Raw genomic sequence first — 22,692 nt, forward strand, 5'->3', positions numbered from 1 at the left:
CACCAGAGCAGATCTCCCACAGCGCCCAAATTTTGAATCTCCCTGCCATCCAAGGATATTTAGGGCATATTATAGGGGATAAAAAATCAGACAAAGAAAAAAATAAATGAAAGAAAAACAAAACACACAAGGAAAAAATATATACTTAAATACACACATGTATATCCAACCTCTAAAAATGACACATATTTGGTATTCCATACATTGGTTACCGCTGTAGAATACACTATTCTGCATCATTCTAACTGGCTGGTTTCTAATGTATTGTCTCCTGCCCACATTCTTGGCTTATAAGTAACCTGTACTCCTGCTACGGAATCAGTATGGTTTACACCGGTCCCATGGCCACCGGTTCAAATCCCGACTGCGGAAGCCCGGCAGTGAAGATCCCAACAAGTGAGTATTTTTTCTATTTACTAACCTAACCTCCCCCCCTAACCCTCCCATAGGGGTGCCTAACCCTAACTTACACCCCAAGTGACTAACCTTAACCCCCCTCTAAGTGCCTAAACCTAACCTCCCTTCGATCGGTAAGCCAGGTGTCAGGTTCCCGGCGTAGGTCTAATAACAGGCGTCGGGATTTTGATGCCTGTCATTAGACACTTGCCGGGATTAGACAGTCGGGATGCCGACAGTCGGCATTTAGACCGTCGGCATTCCGACTGCATACCCCTGCTACACATGTATAGGTCTATTGTTACTATTTCTGTACTTACATACATGTGTTTCCATATGGTTTACCAAGATGTCATGCTATACAGTAAGGAACATGGAATCATATATTATTATTTATTATTATTATACAGCAGGAGTGAACAACTATTGGCACTCCAATCCAATTAGGTGTGAGTTGCGAGGTGCTTTTCTCTCTTTGAATTCGCTTAGCAAATTAATTTTGCAATCCAATTAGCAACTTGCACTGAATCAGTCAGGCTGAATTCGCATTTTACCATTCGCACCTCCCTGATAGATGGAAAGGAACATTTTTATTTAAAAATTAAAATGTCGGGACACTGTGCTGAACCCCTTCGACATCCCCCCTGATGACTATTTGGCAAGTGGAAGTTTCCAATTTGCTAAATTAGTCCATTGATTACAAGTAATTTTTTTGTGAGGGGTTGGAGGAGGGAGGTGAAAGTGTCCTCAAGTTACACCAAAATCAACTTTTTCGTTAGTTTAGGTACCCCAAATTTAATTACTATATTTTTTAATTGAAATATAATTGTTTTTTTAATCATTTTTTTTTACGTTTTCAAAGTGCTCACAAAGTGCTCCAGAATCACAGTTTTCCTTTTTTTTTTTTGCATTTTTCGTTTAATCCGTTTGAGATTAAATAAAAAAACATTGTTTTTTATCAATTTTTTGCATTTAAAAAAACAAAAAACAAAACAGCCATTTTAATACCATTTAAAAACATACAGTACCTTCCTAATAACCACAAACAGCCTTCTATATAGTCCTGCTATCGAAATTATCAGTTTTGGGGGTCCAGGATGATCTCCCCACTTTTTCATGCACTTCTCTCACATGTCAATCTTTGGCAGTCAATTCGCAAACCTCCACTACGAGTACCGCGAATAGGCGTTTTTAATTAGATTGGAGAATTCTCGGGAGCGTGCATTCGTGCGAAGTCTGCGAGTTTCAAGAAACAAACTCACTACTCGCAATTCGCACCTAATTGGATTGATCCCATCTAGCTACACTACCTCTCTGATTATGCCCACTGGGCTTACTTTGCTTATTGTAAAGTGACCAACATCAGACCAGGGTAATCTCCTAACTATCTACACAATACAAATGCAGACTATAAAGATTTGAGTGTACTTTTTATATGACTGAAAGTGCACATCTGCTATATTCTAATTAAAATGAGTCATTATTTAAATTGCTATTGTTCCCTGATGAAAAACAAAATAAGCTGAACCAAAATACTGCAGGGCCCATGGGACTCTGCAGAGATTGCATGTGTGGTTTCTTTGTGACTTCTATCTGCTTCTAAATTTAGAATTCATCGCTTCTTGGTACATTTTTAAATTGTGTGATTACAGTTATGTTCTTACACAGATGTGGTTCACCAGCTAAACACCATAATAAACCATATTCTAGAAACAGCTATAATACAACAAGCAATTAATAATATATATGTTAAAACACATAAAAAAGTATTATAGATTTAAAAATGGTGAAATGCATTAAAATAAAAAAAGATGAAATATGGGTTTTACTGCAGTTATATTCTTGTCCCTGTCAGAACAGACATATTTGTATTTGTAATACAGGCGAGTCAGTTTTTAGACTCTGGGCCTATTTATCAAGCATATTTTTTTAAAAACCATGCAGAAATAGCTTAGCACTAGCCCCATTAATTATACAATCAAATTCTGGAGTAATCGCAAGTATACCCTGCATTAACTATCAGCAGAACACCATATAGCGCCTCCTGTTCCCATATACCGCGATAGACACGGCGTCGTTGGGAAACTTATCAGGCACTGAAAGGTTGTTTTTGTCGCCATTTGAAGTCTATGGGCCTGAGTCAGATGCTATGCTGATATACACGCAAATGGTCTATGTTTTTCATCTGCGCATGTTTTTACGTTGCTAAAAAGTCAAACAGCGCAAGTGTCCCATGGTGTTAACATACAAAGTTGAAGGACCAATTGAGGCACACGGTCTCAGAAATGTATTGGGCGGTGACTGGGAAGTGCCTGTTTAAGTGCATGGAGATGGTCCGGCTTATGGGAGTAATGTGGGCATGTCGTTGAAGTGGACGCTCAACCACGCACATTGGAAGCCGTACTCTGATGGAGATTCTGCACCTAGCATGGGGCTGCTGCAAGCTTCCATGGAGCATCTGATGGTTGCGCCTAGAGATGCACCAAGCTGTAATGCAGCGTCTCAATCCTTGCACATTCAGACGCAGGGTTATACACCAGGATAGGGCTTCTACTAGTATGCAGCATAAAGGCGCAGATGCTACTGCGGCAAAAGACCCATACACACCGCTACGTCCAACTCAGAATCAGCCCCTGCATCTAACGCTATCTGTACATGTGGAATGAAGTCTTTTCAGATCCTTCCCCTGTGTGTGTGTAGTTCCCCATCTCATTCCACCCACTTTTACTGTGTCTGGTGCCACATAGTAACCAGATCCTGAGCTAGAGCATGCCAGACATCAGCAGTCAAATATATCAAAATAAAACAGAAGGCCATGAATTTAAATCAGAACCAGGAAATGATGGCAATAGACCACATGGATGTCAGCAGGCAAATCATAGTATATTAAACTAAAAACAACTCTCCTGATTGTGACTGACTGATCAATAGAGATGATGATGCAAAACAGTCACATTGCCTCTACTCTTTATGCTTATGGTTGCATTGCATGCTGGTCATTGTTTTACTGTATATGCACATCCCAAGCTGGAACCAGCACAGGCTAAATTATCAGGGACACATGGAAGTCCATGGCATCCTTGAAACACTACCAGATAATAAATACACATGAAAGGACTGTGACAGCAGTGGCTGACCTTGATGTACTCTCCTTTGGAAGGCCATGTAGTGGGACGTCTGAGGGTCAAAAGCAAGGGGTATGGCACAGTACAGTGATTGACACCATCATGGCCATAGATGCAAAATGATGCAAAGCTCGGGGCCACTATGATGTGATTCACTGCAGATGTGGATGAGATGCAGGCGCGTTGTCTTATCTCCTGGGATGTTGGGTAATCCCCCTAAATCTGTGAGTCATTCTATGAGTGAACGCAAGTACGCCCTGTGTCAGTCCATAAAACAAAAGGGCTAATTCAGCATTGCACGCAAGTGCAATTCTGATCGCAGGTTCCTGATTATCGGGAATCTGCGTGAGTGCAGGACCTGTTCTGCGAATGTGCACAATGGGTCCTGCGTGATCGCACGCAGCCCCTTCTATGCCTCTGCCTGATTGACAGGCAGAGGCATTTAAGAAGTGGTGTGGGGGTGGAGTCGCAACGGGGGCATGTCAGAACCCTTTTTCCGGGAGTGGCGAGGCCAGGGGCTGTGTCCATGGATGCAGTTTCCTGGTCACGCAAGCCGGCCAGCCTGAGTAAGCTGAGGCTTACTTAGCTGGCTGGCGGCCCGGCGCTGTTCACCATTATCCCAGCATGCGACCTTGGTTGCAGTGCTGGGATCACAAATGCAGCAGGGGGTGTCATATACCTCCTGCTGCATTTGCATACTTACAAGGACGGAATTGCAAAGCTGCCTGCGTGCAGCTTTGCAATTCCGTCCCAAGCTGAATCACTCCCAGAGTCTGTTATATGAATATTAATGAAATAGGCCTACCTCACCTCTTTCTACAGTATTTTACTTTAATGTGAAATTGTTTCAGTACTATAAAGCCCCTGAAACTTTCAATTACAATATATATTTGTAAATGCTATTCGTTGTTTATTATTTGATAATAACAAGCTCAAGTTTATGTTTAGTGATTGCTACAAGTGCAATTTTAGACATGGAGAAAACAAGCACTATGACTATGTCATATAAGTAATTTGTTGCTAAATCCATTTTTTGTTATTTCATTTTTATACTGATAATGAGAAAACAGGCAAGACATTCAAACAACTTTGAAAATAGAAGTGTAAACATAACAATAGGCCCTGGAACAGTAAATTTGGCACGTGCCAATCAGGAGACAAGTTCTAGATGGAAATTACTTGATGTATAACATACCTGCCGCTGTCATTGGCATGCTGTGCATCCAGTCACACAATACATCTCTCTTCTCCCAGCAACAATGCGTTGAAGTAAAATGGGATAACTCTACACTACTTTGTACCCCACACATTAGTGACCTAAACATTATGCTACATTAAGGTCAGGGCCTCTGTTCCAGATAATAGGGACGTGTCATCCCCATTTTCTGTGAGTGCCAAAGCCAGGGTCTGCAATGCAGACTTCCTGTCCTCAGCTACGGAGATGCTAGGGGCAGTAACCTCACAGTTATGGAGCATACACACGGTCAGATTTTTCTTCAGATCTGAACGATAACGATTTAAAAAATCGTTCAATCATTCATATCTGAAGGAAAATATGACATATCTGTCAGATGAACGATTTGAACGATGCTCGTTCCCGATGGTCAGATAACGTTATCTGACATCTGCTGTGTTTGCAGTCAGACTTGGACGATTCCATTCATTTTTAATGCAGTCAAAAATCATTAAAATCGTGCAAATCGTTCAAATCTTTGGTAAAATCGTTCAAATCGTTCATCTGACAAATCTGACCGTGTGTATGCTCCATTACTCAGATGGCCAATGGTGATTCGATGCTGCATCACAAGATGCAGTACTTGGATCTGCAATGCAATCAGGATGCGTCTATTTACACCAGATGCCTTCTGCTGTATTTGAGTTGGACAGAATTGCAAAAGGTTAGGGTTAGGCTGCAGGGCAGAGAAGGATTAGGGCTTGGCTGCTGGGGGGATGGTTAGGGTTAAGCTGTGGGAAAGGTGAGTTAAGGCTAGGAGGAGAGTTAGTGGTTAGGGTTAGGCTACTTACATTCAGTCCATGGGATTCTGCCTATCGGGATGCCGCTGTCAGCATTCTGACTTCTGGCATCTTGACCGGCAAGATCCCATACCCAACCCATCTGAAAATAGGCATATTTACACTCATGGACAGCTCTACATAGCCCACAATTTTGTCGACATACAGTGCCCTCACTGAGCTTAGGCTATGAATAAACTCTCCATTAGTTATAATCCAATTAAAGTCCTTCAGCTACAAGTGGAGATGTGACTAAGCTGCCTACAACTCAGCATCTCTTGTAGCTACGCACTCTTGGAACCACAGAAGATTGGAAGATATTTTAATTTACGGCCCATCAATGGCACAAGTATCAATATTGGGTGCATTGACAGGGTTTTTTGGGGGGATGGGGAAGAGGAATAGGGGTATGCCACATTCTCGTGCGTATTCTTGTGTGCACTAATATTGCCCACATGCACACTAATTTCTTGAAACACCCATATGTACAATCACACACATCTTATAACACACCTGTTTTAGCTGCCACCTTTTCTAAATAAAGATGTGTTCTCTTACATCTATATTCAATACGTCATGCATGCCTGGCATCAGTGAGCCGTCAGGTACCGTGCAACACTGCTAGCATTGGGCGTCTGTATCTTAGTCTACTACTTACTACTTAAGATTCTCAAAAGTTCTTAGAAAATATGGTGCTTTCAAGCCCTAAAATATTTTAATTAGAATCTACAGTATATGGCTGGGATGTACTAAAGGAAAAATGCGGTAACAACCCTGTTTTCGGGGGTTTACCGCATTTTCATATGTACTAAGCCCCGGCCACCCGGGAGCTTCGCAAAGGGCAGCTCTTATCGCAAGAGCTGTACTTTGCTATACTAATCACATATGTTAGTACATATATGATTACTATCTTTGCGGTGACTGGCGGGATGTACACCGCACGGTTAGTACATATATGTTCTCAAAACAATATGGCCTAAAAAAAAACATGTTTATATACAAAACTCTTAGCCCATATATACTGTATCACTGCTTAACTTTACCAGAGCACTAAAAACGCCCATATACCACTAGCATTCAAGGATTTATTTGATTATTGTTAAATTCTAAGAAGAACTATGCTGGACCTTTAAAGACCCTTTAGAGACATCTTATTTAATTCAAACAAGTAAATCATTAAACTGCCATCAAATGCTCCCTCTTCTCCATTGGTATAATCTGTATGTCTCTTGGTTCAGTGTAACTGAAACTTAGAAAAGAGCAAAACAGGATCAGCTGTATCTAATTAGAGAGAAAATACTGTGTACGATTTCTACAGTTTAATATAATCCTGCAGTGTGAGTCCAGGTAGTGATGAGCAACCTATACTAACTGAATATCACTGCATTCATCCTGGGTCACCTTGAAATGCAACCAAATGAATACCTCACTAGGGCTACACATAGGAACTCTATTAATATTCCATTTTCTGGTTTTGTACAGAAATTATCCTATTAAAGAATATCACCATGGCAGGGAATACATAGATATGCATCATTTGTAACACTTTATACTAGCGGAGATATCTCATTAAAGAAAATAAATTAAAATATAACAGATGACTGTGTATTAAAAATTACAATGAGCAAAGGTTCTAAAGTACCATAGTGTCAGCATTGACAGCATATGTTGTCTTGGTATTAACGTTAACATTCAGGAAATGAAGAAAGTGTTGCATCATCCAGGTACAAGAAATCATATTACACATTATAAATCCTTGTATAACAGCACAGTATACGTTTACCAGCTGTCACCATAATATGGAGGGAAGAGTTGCCACTTTTAGACTTTCAACGAGACTGTGAGGTACTATTGGCAAGGTGGTTTTGAACCCGGGTCCTCGATCCACCAACTCGTGTATTTGTCCTGCCTTGGTTTGAAGGCCAGTTTTGGTACGAGACCATTTGTCTATGTGATATTGTATGTATAATAAAGCCTGTCACCCCCTAGAAGATGGTCTGACATGGGGGATCACTATGGGTAACACCGATTTGGCCTGCTGAAGGGGAAATCAGCCTGTCACCCCCTAGTCTTTGATGTAAGTAGGAGTAATACCATCTACCCACATTGATTGATATTATTCCAGTACCTTACTTTCTTCTCTTAGAGGCACATCTGAAAGGAGGATATTCAGAAAGGAAGGACTAACAATTTTTGCTTATGAACTGATCCTTTATGAAGTTTCTGTATATAAAGTTCTTTGAAGCTGTTATATAGACCTGTTCTTGGTACCTTAGAGATAGTACCGCTTGATATTTTGTCTTTTTGACCATAATATATTATACCATATAATATGTTTCACAAGACCTCAAAATCTGTCAGATGTGTCAGGTATAGAAATGGAATTGGAGTTACAATAACAACATTTATAAAGTAAGTGCGGAGGGAAGAGAGAGCAAAAATCTTGCAGAACTTTTTTTTAAACTACATACTTAATCACTTAATGTACTTAATTAATGCAATTTTTCTGTTTTCATGACCCTTGCACGGGAGTGTTTATAGCGGTCTAAAAAGCGGACGTGGCTTAGAGTGCAACAGGGTCTCCTCGCTGTCATTTATCAGCATTGTTTTTTTAAATTACCATCTGCCTTTGCTAGTATTGTCGATGCTGTGCAGTGTTCTAGAAGAATTTGCTAAGGGTAATGCGTTTCTCCATGTGTGCATAACATTTGTATAGCACATTACATTGCTTGAAAAAACTGTTATGCTACTTGCACAATACAATTTCGTAATAATTTACCAATTTCCCCAATATGTCTGATAATCATTCAAGCATGCATTTATTTTTCTAGGCAGCTCATACACGTATCGGCAGCGACTGGCCTGGCAAAGCAGTAAGTTAACCATTGCTATTCCAGTCCAATATTGAGGTATAGCTGCTTATCTACCAGCTACCTCTGCAAGTTTTTGATACATTAATGCAAAATATATAATTTTGTACTACCCAGTAAAAAACAGTAGTTTGATTTCAGAACAAAGACCAAATACTGCTGTGCTGGTCTTTTGTTTTTTGAGTTAAACAACAAAACTTTTCTCCTCCTGCCATTTAGCGTTTCTTTTTCTGCCAGCTAATGATCAAGCTTGTGTTCCCTGAATGCCTTGAACTGATCTGGAGAGTGCTTGTCAAATGGGGAATGATAAATCATAGATGCCTGTACATGAGTTCATTGATATTTATATTCCCTCCCCCGGCACCCCGCAAGAGTAGGTAAGTCCCCCAGAATGGCGGCCTCCCCATGCGATCGCTGCAAAAGTGGGCAGTCCGGGGGTGCGATGCCATGATTTGTGCTGAATCGCGTCATCGTAGTAAGGTGGGTGAGTGGTTTGGCCAAGCAGGCCCAAGTTGATGGCGGCATGTCCCTTACCAGTCGCTGGGGCTCACCACTTTAATCTGTGCCCCACTGTGTGGGAGCAGTTAGTGGGTGCATGCATCAGGCCATAGGTCACTCTTATTGCTCATGACAAGCTCAGAAAATGGCTTGAGGAATTATTATATAAATTTCAATGATTAATAGGCCACAAATTGAATTGGCTAAGAGAGGACTATAATGTTACATTAAATGTACTATTAAAAAAAATCACAGAGACCAAGTTGGAAAATGTTTAAAATGCTTTAAAATATACTGGTCCAAGTACTTACAGATGTGTCTTCTATCGGTGTTGCTGCAGTCGCAGTAAACTGCCCTTCTAGCTGTGCCGAGTCCTGTCCGAGTTTACTCATGCTGAGTGTCTTTCATTGCGTCTTTTTTCCGCAAATGCGTCTTATTTGCACAAGCAGACTATGCTGATTAATATGATATGCGGCACGTGTATGTCCTGTGTGCTACTGCAGCTGTTTCTGCATAGTAATAGCTACGTTACAGTGTCAGTGGGTGTTTTCCACACCATGTTCCCTTGTAATGATTTTACAGACTCGGCCACACACAGACCATACAAATGCCGCATATCATTTTGACAAGCAAAGTCTGCTTGTGCATCTTATTCACATGACATTGCGAATAAGCCACACTTGCGGTAAAAAAAGATGGTCGGCTCCCAGGGGCATATTAAGAGAGGGGGGGGGGCCATGTGCATTCCTCGTCCAGGACCCCTTCCTTTCTGGCCCGGCAGCCAGCGGCGCCCTGACCACGGAGTAGACTCTGCGCACTTCCCAGCGATTTCCCTACTGCTCATGTGCCAAACGCCGGGTAAATAGCCATGGCGTACATTTTCCAGGCATTTTGTGGAGTGATGCTACAGCCAACGTGGGACTTTGGAAAGGTAAGTATTAAAAATGATGGGTGCAGGGTGTGCAGTATGGGTCCCCCCTCGACCCACATCCCCTGCACCTATTATCGATAGATAGGTCATACACAGGGTGCATGAGAACCGTACGGGAGCTGGCGGCTCTCATGCACCCAGTGTAATGTGACTCGAGGATAGACGAGGAAGGACATACCTGTACTGTAATTTAAAAAAAAGTCTTGGCATAAAGAGCAAATAAAGTAATAAATAACAAAGTATTGGCGATTTAGCATGGTGGGCACCTGCCATGGTGTGAGTGGCATTGAAACGGTTCTTTACAGATAGGGAATGGGGCAAGGAGGTACCGGTCATGTACCCATGACACCTAGCTAAACTCATTTCTTGTATGGATGCATTTGTCCCAATTCCACCAGGAAATAAGTTGCGAGGTATGGTGAAGAGCATTTCAATTGTTAAAACTTGATAGAACAGAAAATTAATTATGGAAATGGAGAAATGTAGTAAAGAATGTGAAAATAAATAATTAAAGGTGAAAAGTAGAGAGCTAAAGATAGCAAATCTAATCCAAAACATTTTACAAGTATTCAAATAAATAATTTTGGCCCGTTATATGACAAACTAGGTACATAAACATTAGCCCATTCCATTTACGTGTCAACACATAGAAGGAGCAGTTACAGGTACAGGTTGAGTCTCCCATATCCAAATATTCCGAAATACGGAATATTTTTAGCATGACTGAGATAATGAAACCTTTGAGTTTTGATGGTTCAATGTACACAAACTTTGTGTAAGGCACAAACTTATTAAAAATAAAGTATAAAATTACCTATAGACTGTGTGTATAAGGTGTATATGACATATAAATGAATTTCATGTATCTACACAAACTTTGCTTGAGCCACAAAATTATTGAAAATATTGTATAAAATTACATTCAGGCTGTGTGTATAAGGTGTATATGAATCATAAATGCATTCTGTGTTTAGATTTGGGCCCTATTCCTAAGACATTTCAATATGGTATGCAATTATTCCAAAATACGGAATATTCCGATATCCAAAATACCCTTGGTCCCAAGCATTTTGGATATGGGAGACTCAACCTGTACAGCTAAACAAGAGTAGACAGATTGAGAACCTGGCCCAGAGGGCTACTACCCAAGAGGGCTAAAGGAATTAAGCTCAATACCAGACTGTAGTAAGAATATTTAAACTGGGAACACAATCTGCAATAAATTATAGACCTGTGAGCCTGTCTACAGTCATAGATAAATTACAGAACAGAATTCTGAAAAATGCAAATCAGAAATATATTGTAAAATGTGATTTGATAACAATAGCGAACTTGTTGAAGTATAGAAGACAATTGTAGTTACACTTGGAATATATTTATACTGTGCTAAATATATTAGTGATATATCACAGGGATAATTTTGGGTTTCATCCATATCAATCTTTTTATTAATGATCATGTAGATGGTCTAGAACATAAGCTATCTATATTAACTGATTACACTATATTGTGGAGAGTTATTAAAACAGAGAAGGATAATATCTGGCTACAGAAAGATTTAGGCCTATTGCCCTATTGCATTTAATGGATAAATGTAGTATAGGCAGACAGGGCATGGTAACAGCATTGCTACTTACATATTTAATTGAATACTCTTGGGGAAGACTAAGATTAAAAAGTAATTAGAAAAACTACTTGGCAGAGAGTAAAATCGACACACAATGCCAGGCAGTAGCTGCAAAGGCAACACAAATCATGTGATGCATATAAAGGGGAGAACAGGATGTGATGTAAACATAATACTGCCACAGTATATTAGTTATTTAAAAAATGTACCTTGAATATAAAGTACAGTTTCCTGTACCTCCCTTTAAGGAGGACATGGAAGGACTCGAGAGGTTTCAATGTTGGGCAACCACATTAATAAACCTTGCCTTAAAAAAAGGATCATTAGATGTGACCTATTTAATATGTATAAATACATTCAATGTCAATGTAAGGACTTACATAATGTCTCAAGGAGCATACAGAGGGCATTGTGTCATAAATTATGAATGGATTAAGATTCAGCATAGGATCTTCTACATGTTCAAAGATGCTTGCATTCACCTTGGCAGACAACTGAATCAAATGATCATAAAACACATCTGTATGTACAATGTATGTACCACCATATAAGCCATAAAGCACTAAAGCATATTATAATATACCAGGTGAGTTCTATTATACATTTTGGTGCCAAACAGACACTCCTGGGGGCCAACAGAGGAGTTTATCCAAGCAAACATTCGTCCTATAAAAAGTGTTGATTTGAATGACAGAAACCCAGGCTGATTTGGATTTAAAAGGGATACTGCCCCTCCGAATAGGGAAGGTTTGGAGATCATTTCACTGTTAAAGGGCTATCAAAATGAAATCCATGCAGTAGAGTCGTGAAAGACCGAAATTCGTGCTTTAAAATATCAGGAAATAATTACCTATCAACCTGTCCTAAATTCTGATAAATCTAATATCACATGTCAAAGAACACATAACAGATTTTACTTTGTTATAATTACTACTAGACTACTTAGAGAAGCCATGTTAAAAAGTAAGTATGCCCCATGATGGCTTATAGCACCTTTAACAGCAATAACTTTAAAGTAATGAATGTATTTATAAGTTTATCAGTCTTTTACATTGTACTATATTTGAGTAATTTTGACCACTGCTCCATAGGACACGGCTTCAGGTCAATCATTCATACACAACCACAGCATAATAATGGGGTTAAGGTCAGAACTTTGACTTGGGATTCCTGATTCCTTTCTTTTTCAGCTATATAGTTGTAGATTTCCTGTGCTTAGGATCATTGTCCTGTTTCATGATCCAAATCTGGCTCTGCTATTGTTGGTGATGGCCTAAAATTCTCTGCAGAATGTGTAGATATAAAGAGGGGTTCATGGAGGATGCAATGATTATGAGGTGTTTAGGCTCAGTGCCTGCAAAACAACCCACCCAAAATCATCACACTCTTACCACCATGCTTGTGTGGTCCAGGACATAGTTGCCTACCTTTTCATTGTCCTCCCCGGGAGAAGCCTGGAGAGGACAAGCAGATGGGCTGTAACAGGGGCGGGGCCTGATGGATCACGTCATTAAGCCCTGCCCCCTTCACGACAAATTGCCACGATTGGACTAAATTTACATAGGGGGCGGGGCCAAATGGCGCGATTCATGGAGAATTGCCTCATTAAGCCCCGCCCCCTACTCAGGGACCCGCGATCGCCGTGGAAATTCTCCCCATTCTGCCCACTTCACTAGAAAGTGGGTAGAATGCGGGAGAAATGCCTACCCTTCTGGGGGTGCGGGGGATTACCCGAAAAATCAGGAGCCTCCTGCGAAAACCGGGAGGGTAGGCATGTATGGTCCAGGATCACGGGCGGGAAATCCCCTTTGTCAGTGTCATTGACTTTCTCACATAGCAGCGCTGCTGACAGGATGTGTCACACAGGGCAGGGGTGAAAGAGTGAGATGAAATTGAAGACCTTTATATAACTAGATCATTGGAATACCTGAAAGATACCATTATATGAAAGATCTGCTGATTCGCTGTGTTACTATGGTATGCTGATATTTTAAAAAACTGCTATAGGATTTCTACCACATGTATTCTAGTGATTGGGGTAAGCCCCTTTCTAGCTAATTTTTTGTGTGTTGCTAACACTATGGTCTAGATGTCATTTACCACTGAGAGGGGATTGCAATTGATTTCTTGTGCATAAATATTTCTCTTTCTATAAGGGGCCTATTCATCATCGGAGGCCGTATGGCCTCTGATGATTAAGTATTGATATTGCTGCGTGGGATACTTAAGTATCCAACTCGCAGCGGAGGACTCTTTACACCAGAGCAATTTATCATTGCTCCGGTGCGGGGACAGCTGCTCCGAAAAGCAGAAGTAGCTGCGTTACATACCTCTTCCCCGAGGTCACGCATGGGCACAGCCGCCGGGGAGTACGTGAGAAGGCGACGGAGGGATCCGCTCGGATCCCTCTTCGCATCCCCGGAACTCCTTCCAATAGGAAGGCACAGGGCTACGAGAGCAAGTGCCGTCAGAAAATGGTGCTCGTGAGCACGGTATGTTATGGCCATCAGAAAATTAACCGTATTATGAAATAATATCAAGGAATTACTACACATACTTGGTTTACTTTTTATGAGTACACATCATTGAGGTAAAGTACATCACCTTTGGAAACCAATCTCAGCACATTTTTGTTTATCCAAACAGAGGACACTTCAAGTGGCTTATCTCTATGATTGTAGTGCAGTGCCTTTGAACTTCACATATTTATCTTGTATTGATATGAAGTTTGTCTGCTTATAAAATTAGATGTTTCTTACAAACATGGCATTGTGCATTACCCCAAACAACTCCAGACATCTTCTGTTTTTATCAGATGCAACGTTGCAAACTGTATGGTGATTACGTTGCAGAGAAGAAGATTTCTCCTGGATATCCTTCAAAGAAAGACATACTTGTTCTACTCTTTGTGGGCCTGATTCAGAGGTGAATGCAATGTTGATATCAGATGCAGCTGAGCGATTTTGTTGTCACTGTGTATGCATTATAGCCGCACTGCGCACTAGCGGCAATTGATTAGTGATGGCGGATGCAGTGAGGATTTATTTTCAAAGTGAGTGACATGTTTTACTGTTTGGGGAAGGTAACGGCTGGTGGCTACAATAGCGCAGGAGTGTTGCCACCATTATCTGTAGTCAGCCAGTGAGAATTTGTTTGCAGTTGGACTGGCCCCTGCGTCTTAATTGAGATGGATGTTAACACAAACTTGAACACTCAAACTATATAGAGCTGGAAGCATTTTCTGGTGATAAATGAATGATAGACACGTGATTAATAACACCTAGCTAAAATTACCTTCTTTACTGATATGGAAGCATTTAAGGGTCTGCAGGCTTTCCACACATGGCTTAAGTTGTCTTATTTTGTTATGCATAAATAATGACAAAGCAAAATATTCTATGGCTTATTGGTCACAGGAGATTACATTTATCAATATGTTATATCTGTCTATGTATTCTGAGTCAATCTTTGAGCTTCCTGAATATCTCACATTCTCACCGAAGTGCTTAGTGCTGGTGAGCTCTATATGAGAGGGCATGATCTACCTATTGATATAAACAATTTGTCCCTCACTACCAATGGACAATCTTCTCATTTTATACTATGGGCATAACTATAGTGTACAGAAGAATATTTAATGTAACAGAATCAGTGTCAGAGTTGCCACCTCCATCACTAGTTAAATCCGCCGCTACCAGTGAGCCCCTTAGTGATTGCAGTGGCTTCTCATTGGAAGCACTATCTGCTATTCACATGCTCTGGACTGTGATCGTCAGATAGTGCTTCCAATGGGAAGCTACCTTCCTGCCTTTCAGCTTACTTTCTCACATGCAGCACTTCTAGGGACTGCAGCCAATGCAGTCCCTAGAAGTTGCGGGGGAGAAACGGGGAAGGGGGGTTGTGCGCATGTACAAGTATCGACGCCAGCAGTAATGTGCTTCTAGGGTCTTTTTTTTTCTTCCCCTTACAGTGCAGCTGCTTGATCAGAATCAAAAATCCTGTGCACCCAACGGTCTCATTAATGTATAGGCCCTATATGATTAATATTTAATCCTGAAAGATACAGTATACTGCTCCAATATGAAACAAATCAGGCAACAACTAAAAAGAAAAATTATGATCAAGAGAAGAAGTATATTAGGCTAATTCTGCCACAAGTTAAGTGTTACTTCTATGTATTGGATGGACTGTACATATTTGGGGATGTAGTTATAAGACCGGCGGCCGCGATGCCGCCAGTCTAAATCCCGACGGGGGAAGCCCGACAAGGGACTTAAGATAGGCGTTGAAATATCGAAGCCTATCTTAATCCCGACGCCGGAACACAGAAGGACGCCAGCCCGAACGAGGTAAGTCCAGGAAGCCCTTAGTGTTAGCCGTGGGGGGGGGGAGGGTTAGGTTTAGGTTGCATAGTGGGGATAGCATTAGGTTTTTGGGGGTGGTAGGGTTGGGTTAGGCACCACTGGGGAGGGGGTTAGGGTTAGGCACTAAGGGGGGAAATTTAGGTTTAGGCACTAACGGGGAGGGTTAGGGTGCAGAGGGTTAGGCTACAAGAAGGGAGGGTTAGGGGGAGAAGGGGGAGGGTAAGTATACTTACCCAACCCCTGTCGGGATACCAACCATCAGGATGCCGCTGTCAGTATACTGACAGGAGGTATTTCGACAGCCGGCATTACATACCGATTCCTGTACTTGTTATGTGTGTCCCTTGAAATATGTGGAAATCATTGGCTGTAATAAAATCAATAAATATCCATTTATAACACAGATATAACTTCATATGTTTCATTCTGGAAGTAGGGCTGATGCTCATTTGGACGCATATGCGTTAAGATATTTAAGCTGTAAAAAGCTGCATGTAAAAATGGCCCCATGTAGGCATCTCAGGACACATGTACTGTGCATCCAGCTTGGCACCAGTCGCATATGGGCCAGGTTTACATCAGGAGTGAACACACCCAGATACACCTCACATAATCAGGTCATAAGCACAAGATTCTTATACATTTATTTTGAAAGTGAAAAAGACATTTGTTATTAGGAATGATTTCAACAAAAAGAAACATCTCTGTATAAAGCAGGTATAGTATCCCTTCTCACGTAAAGAAAGTAACAAAAAAGTACTTTTAAAGGGCACCCACAAATAGTCTACGCACAATCAAAGAAGAATGCACTTACTAACGTCACTGGTAAATTCACAATTATCCAATCAGAAGCTGTGCTTGCCACTGCTGTCATCATCAACATCATCATCATCAGCCAGGTGTATTTACAACAACAATCAGACACCCTCAATTGATATGGCTAATAACAGGCACCTAGTGCACTCGGACTGTGTTTGTACAATCCTTCCCTCATCCGTCCCACCTCTGCAAGCGTAATGAGGTGCAAGTACCAAATCTGCATACATACATAAGCATGCTTTTTTTGTGGGCACATAAAGTAAAAATTTGCATATTTTATTTTAATAAAATTGGCATTTGCCCAGCTAAATATGAACCCTGTGTAATTCCTAATTGGCTTGAAAAGGCATTCCTAGGACTATGGTCTGAGTAGAACTACAGTAAGTAATGGAGGGTAAATGCTAGAATTTCAGAAGACCCTCAGTAACCAGTAGAGTTCATCATTCACAAGCAACACTGTCTACGGTGATTATAGCACGTAGCATGTAGGTTACATGGCACATTTCACAATTACAATCCCTGTAACCAAAGTGCAAAATGAATGAGAAGACTAATGAACTACATTCAAATATCAATCTGTAGAATTGGCACTTACCTTAAATCCACAAACACTAGCTATGTGTAAGCTGTGGATCTAAACACACCTGTATCCAGCACCTTTATATAGCTTCAGCTAAATGTATACAGCTTGCTTTTGTCTATGCTGATATGTACACAACATATATCTAATACCATTAGCATCCATAACTTCTCTACGTGGATTATTTCTGTCCTATGTTCTTCTCTTAGACATCTACAAAGGAACCCAACTTTTTATATGAAAGTATAACTGATAAATACAATTACAGATACCAATTTACTGTGTGCTTCTAAGCAGTACATATACAGTGACACATACATTCACATAAAATTATAATGGTAAAATGATTAAAGAATGAAATACTGTATATTTACTATAAAACATGTTGGATTTGTAAACTTTACAGAAGTAATACTGTGAAATGAAGTTTGTTATTAGTTAGTGCTGGTGGTCCACTCAGATGTCTGCTGGGAATTTATCTGTGCTCTAATCCTGACACAGGAGGATTAATAAGAAAGTGCAAGAGTATGATTAAAAATGGCTGCAAGCTAGAGTGACCTCTAACAGTGATGTGACCCTCTCTGCTTTATGTTAATGGGGTGAATATTGGTACAGTATGTGCATTTTGCGTTAGTTACATTTGGGCATGTAATTATGTGCACCTACCGAAAATTCAGTATTTGTAGACATGTACAGTAGATCTAGCTTCACATTCATAAATCATTTTTCTAGGTATATATTTGCAATATATAGGTGAATGTATCCAGGTAACGGCTCTCGTACTATCATTTGCAACTAAAGGATTTCTGGGTGATTATTTACTGGTAAGTACTAAATGAATATTTGATGAATGGTCCAATGTTAAACAAGTAAATGCAGCACAGAGTTAATAAAAAGGGTCAGTGCTTACTTACTGTCTCTTAAATATAACTGTTGTGTTTCAAAATGGCTGAAAATAGAGCCTAGAAATGAATATTTCCACTTACTAATGCAATGTCTAACATCAACCTTGTATCACATGTAAACAAGTGTACGCATCCCAAATGCACATGATTCAGTTACAGTATAGATTTTCCCTGCTAAGATGGGGTTTATTAGATAATACTTTTGTTGCTGCTCAGCTATTACCAGCTTCATATATAAAACAATGTTTCTTTTAGACGCAAGTTACTCTTCACGCAATAATCCCGACAAATATATGTACTGTACATGTAATAATCCGCTAACATAAATGTACTGTCCATGTAATAATCACCTAAACAAAATGCATAACATCAATTTATACAGTAGATGACCCTGAAACTAGAAGCTCACACTTATTATGAATGCACTAATGATCTAAACAATAATTTCATTAAATATCAGACTACTAATAAATTAATATTGTAATTAGGCACATTAATGAAATCATATAATGTGTGTTCAATACATTATTTTCTTCCCACAGATCAACCTATAGCACTGTATATTGGAAATACCCGGAGGATATTCTAGCTTATTATGACAAAGCATTTTCTCTATCTGGACTAACAAACCAAGCCCAAAATGCTCTCATGTAAACACATTCTAATTTTCTCCCATTGCAAAATCACCTATCCTGTATCCCAATATGCAATTTCTTTAAACAATTAGCATGCGCAGCTAGGTGATTTGTTCGTCTATCGACAGAAATTGTTTCACTATACCCATTTGTTTACCCTGGAATATTTCAATGAAATCGGTTTGGTTCTGTGACATGCATCTGGTTCATGGAGGCAGAGATACAAAAACACAGCAGTACTTACAAATAACACCTTCTGCATGCCATGTTCTATGTTGTTAGGACGGTCAGCTTCAGACGAGTTAGTTATAAAGCTAAGAGCTCTTTAGGCAATAAAAGTGCAGATATGTACAGCCCCAGTATGCTCATTCAGCCTTATCCTCAGTGGAGAGACATACACCAGTCAGCCTGTGATGTAACCATCTTCAAGGGCTGTGTGCTATCAACCCTCTTTGGGGACTTGTTATGGAAAGCAAAAATAATTCAAAAGAGCCAATGCAATCATTCAAAAATAATCGAGGTAAAATAAATAAATAGCAAAAAGGTTAAAGAAAGAGGGGCTTGCTTTTGGTGTTATGGAGCTGCTAGAAAATGCTTTCATTGACAAGATGCTCTACACCCTGTGTGCGTATTTTGGATCAGCTGCAAGGAATGAATGAGAGGCAGAGGTAAAATTCACCATCTTGTCTCAGCATCATAGTACAGTCCTGAGCACCAGCAGCTTATTGGCTCCCACGTCTCCATGGTAACAGCAGCATCTGTGCTGGAGAATATTCACTCTTATCTGCAATTTATGCTTGTATACAATGCAATGAACTGATAAGGCAGCAGGATTTATCTTCAGCCAAGAAAATATATATACATTTAAGAAAAAAAGCAGAAGCTCATATAAATTATCATATAAATAAAATCACAAAAGGGTCTAACCTTCTGCAGCAGCAGAATAAAAGCAACTGCAACCCTACTGATGCAAGCTGATGTGACCACAGCCCTGTTTAATAATTCATCTGATGTGCTATTTCTGCTCTGTATATTGACAATGCTGGGGTCATGCCAGTAGTGCAATAGTCAGCATGACATTAGGGTGTCAAGGAATAACTAGGTTATAAGGTAGCTGAATAGAGCTAGGTGACATTTTTAAAAGGTTTCTACGTAGTTAAATATAAAAGACCTCTATGGCATTTCTTCTAAATTCATTTTTTATGTCAGTATGTTGCTAGCTCTCATTTGGGCAGGTACTGTATAAATATTCATCTGCATTAATAAAAGAGTAAATTTTTCATGTACATGCTCGGTGTGCTCCTTAATAAAGTCTGTGACATCATCAAACTGTAGAACGATTGTCTGTTTTGGGCAAATTGAAAGTTGTTTACAAAACTACAGATCCACAGTGCAAGTAACATTTCAGGTTATTTCTCCATAAATGCATTAGCTTTTCCAGGGAAGCGCATGGATTAGCAGGCCATGATAGCGACATCTGGGAGGTGGAAACTTTTGTATCCTCTGATGGAAGGAGACCAGAGATTGCGGCATCCTTAAGGTTAAGCACGCTTGTATGCTTAGTAACCCATGCATAAATGAGAGTTCATTTTCTGGACAAGATATTTAAATGAAATTCAAGAAGGTGGAAACGTATGCTCCCTGTATAGCAGGTGGGCCCATGTCCTTGTGATTTGTGTCACAGAATATACAGCCAATACCCGTAGCTAACTTCATGCCTCCCAGTATGCTGAGGATGGACCATATCATAGAGGGAGTGGCCAGGCCAGGGAGGCATGACATTGTCCTCGAGTAGCATTTAACTAGAAAGATGCAACAGTTTTCTGCTACATGCAGAGGAGGCCTCTACTGCCTACAGCACTGGAATACCCCTCCCCCCAAATCAGGACAAATATCCTGATCGCGAGGTGCCAGGAGAGTCTCTGGAAATTGGAATTGCTGATGCATAAATTGGGATGTTTGGGAAGTACATAACTTCAATGAAGCCAAAAACATTTCGGGGATGTAGCAAAACCCTTTCAGTAGAATTAGCAATAAGATGTGTACGTCCATACAGTGACACAAAAGCAACATTGTCACTTCATAAAAGATTAATGACCACCTCATTTCAAAAGCACATGAGGCAGGAGTTAAAATCTTACAGGGAAAAAAAACATAATAATTTACCTGAGTTAGTTGGCAAATAATACAGTAAGCATAAAAGGGTATATTTACTAAAGTGAGAGATTTTAGAAATGGAGATGTTGCCCATGGCAACCAATCAGATTCTACTTAACATTTAAATAGCGCCTCCTAGAAGATAATGGCTAGAATCTGATTGGTTGCTATGGGCAACATCTCCACTTCTAAAAACTCTCACTTTAGCTTACAATGTTGCCAAAAATAATCATCCATTCACAGACCATCCACAGAATGCCAATGTATGTGATCTAGGAAAAATATTGCAAAGCAATGATGTAAGCACAGATAGTCATATTTCATCATAAATGAGAAAGCGACTCACTGAGAATATAGTAACCTTAAAACCAAAAGTAAGCATTTAAGTTGATGAAAGCACAAGTGTCTCTAAAAAGACTACAGTACGTACACTGATCACATATGTCAGAGCAATGTTGGTGACTATTGCAGATGATAAAAGTTCTGAAGATTGCCAACCTACGACAGGACAGTTTTGATTCCTTACTATGGAGGGCAATTCAATTGTCGGCGAAGGGTGCAAATTACCGTTGCTGCGGTGTTTAAACTCCAGCAATGGCAGCCTGTCTGGACAATGACCCGAAGCACCCTTCGCCCGTATGGCCAAATGCCTAATTCGCACAAGAGTGCTTGCTACCCTCTGGGGTAGTGAACACTTTTGTGCGAGATCCTGCTGCCGCACAGATTTGGCTAGACGAACGGATTCACTCTTAATTGAATTCCCCCTCAATTCGCTGTACAAGCACAGTTTATCTAAAAATCTTTTGTCAGAAATTCTTGTTGGTTTTGGAAGCGACGGAGAAGCGGTTATGCTTGGTTCTGAGGGGTAGATTCATCAAAGCTTGGAGAGAAATAAAATGGAGAGATATAAAGTACCAACCAATCAGCTCCTGTCATTTTTCTAATACATACGGCAGTTAGGAGCTGATTGGTTGGTACTTTATCTCTCTCCACTTTATCTCTCTTTAAGCTTTGAAAAACTATTTCTTAGGGCCTCATTTATCAATGAGTTTTATCATGCACATCGAGTGTTAAAGCTCGTTGCGTATGATAAATGGTGATCCAGCCAATCAACTGAGGGTAATTACATCCAAATCAGATGAACGGTGTAGGAATTACAACGGTTTCTATATGTGCCTCCCACTTTTTAAGGGGCCAAAAGTAATGGGACTATCAACTCAAATGCTATTTCATGGACAGGTGTGGGCTATTCCCTCGTTATTTCATTATCAGTTAAGCAGGTAAAAGGTCTGGAGTTGATTCTAGGTGTGACATTTGCATTTGGAATCAGTTGCTGTCAACTCTCAATATGAGATCCAAAGAGCTGTTACTATCAATGAAGCAAGCCATCATTAGGCTGAAAAATCAAAACAAACCTCACAGAGAGATAGCAAAAACATTAGATATGGCCAAATCAACTGTTTGGAACATTCTTAAAAAGAAAAAACGTACCGGAGAGCTCAGCAACACCAAAAGACCCGGAAGACCACGGAAAACAACTGTGGTGGATGACAGAAGAATTATTTCCCTGGTGAAGAAAAAACCCCTTCACAACAGTTGGCCAAATCAAGAACACTCTCCAGGAGGTAGGTGTATATGTGTAAAAGTCAACAATCAAGAGAAGACTTCACAAGAGTGAATATAGAGTGTTCACCACAAGATGTGAACCATTGGTGAGCCACAAAAACAGGAAGACCAGATTAGAGTTTGCCAAACAACATCTAAAAAAACCA

The sequence above is a fragment of the Taudactylus pleione genome, unplaced genomic scaffold (assembly GCF_031769625.1).
Source record: "Taudactylus pleione unplaced genomic scaffold, aTauple2 ptg000289l, whole genome shotgun sequence".
NCBI lineage: Eukaryota > Metazoa > Chordata > Amphibia > Anura > Myobatrachidae > Taudactylus > Taudactylus pleione.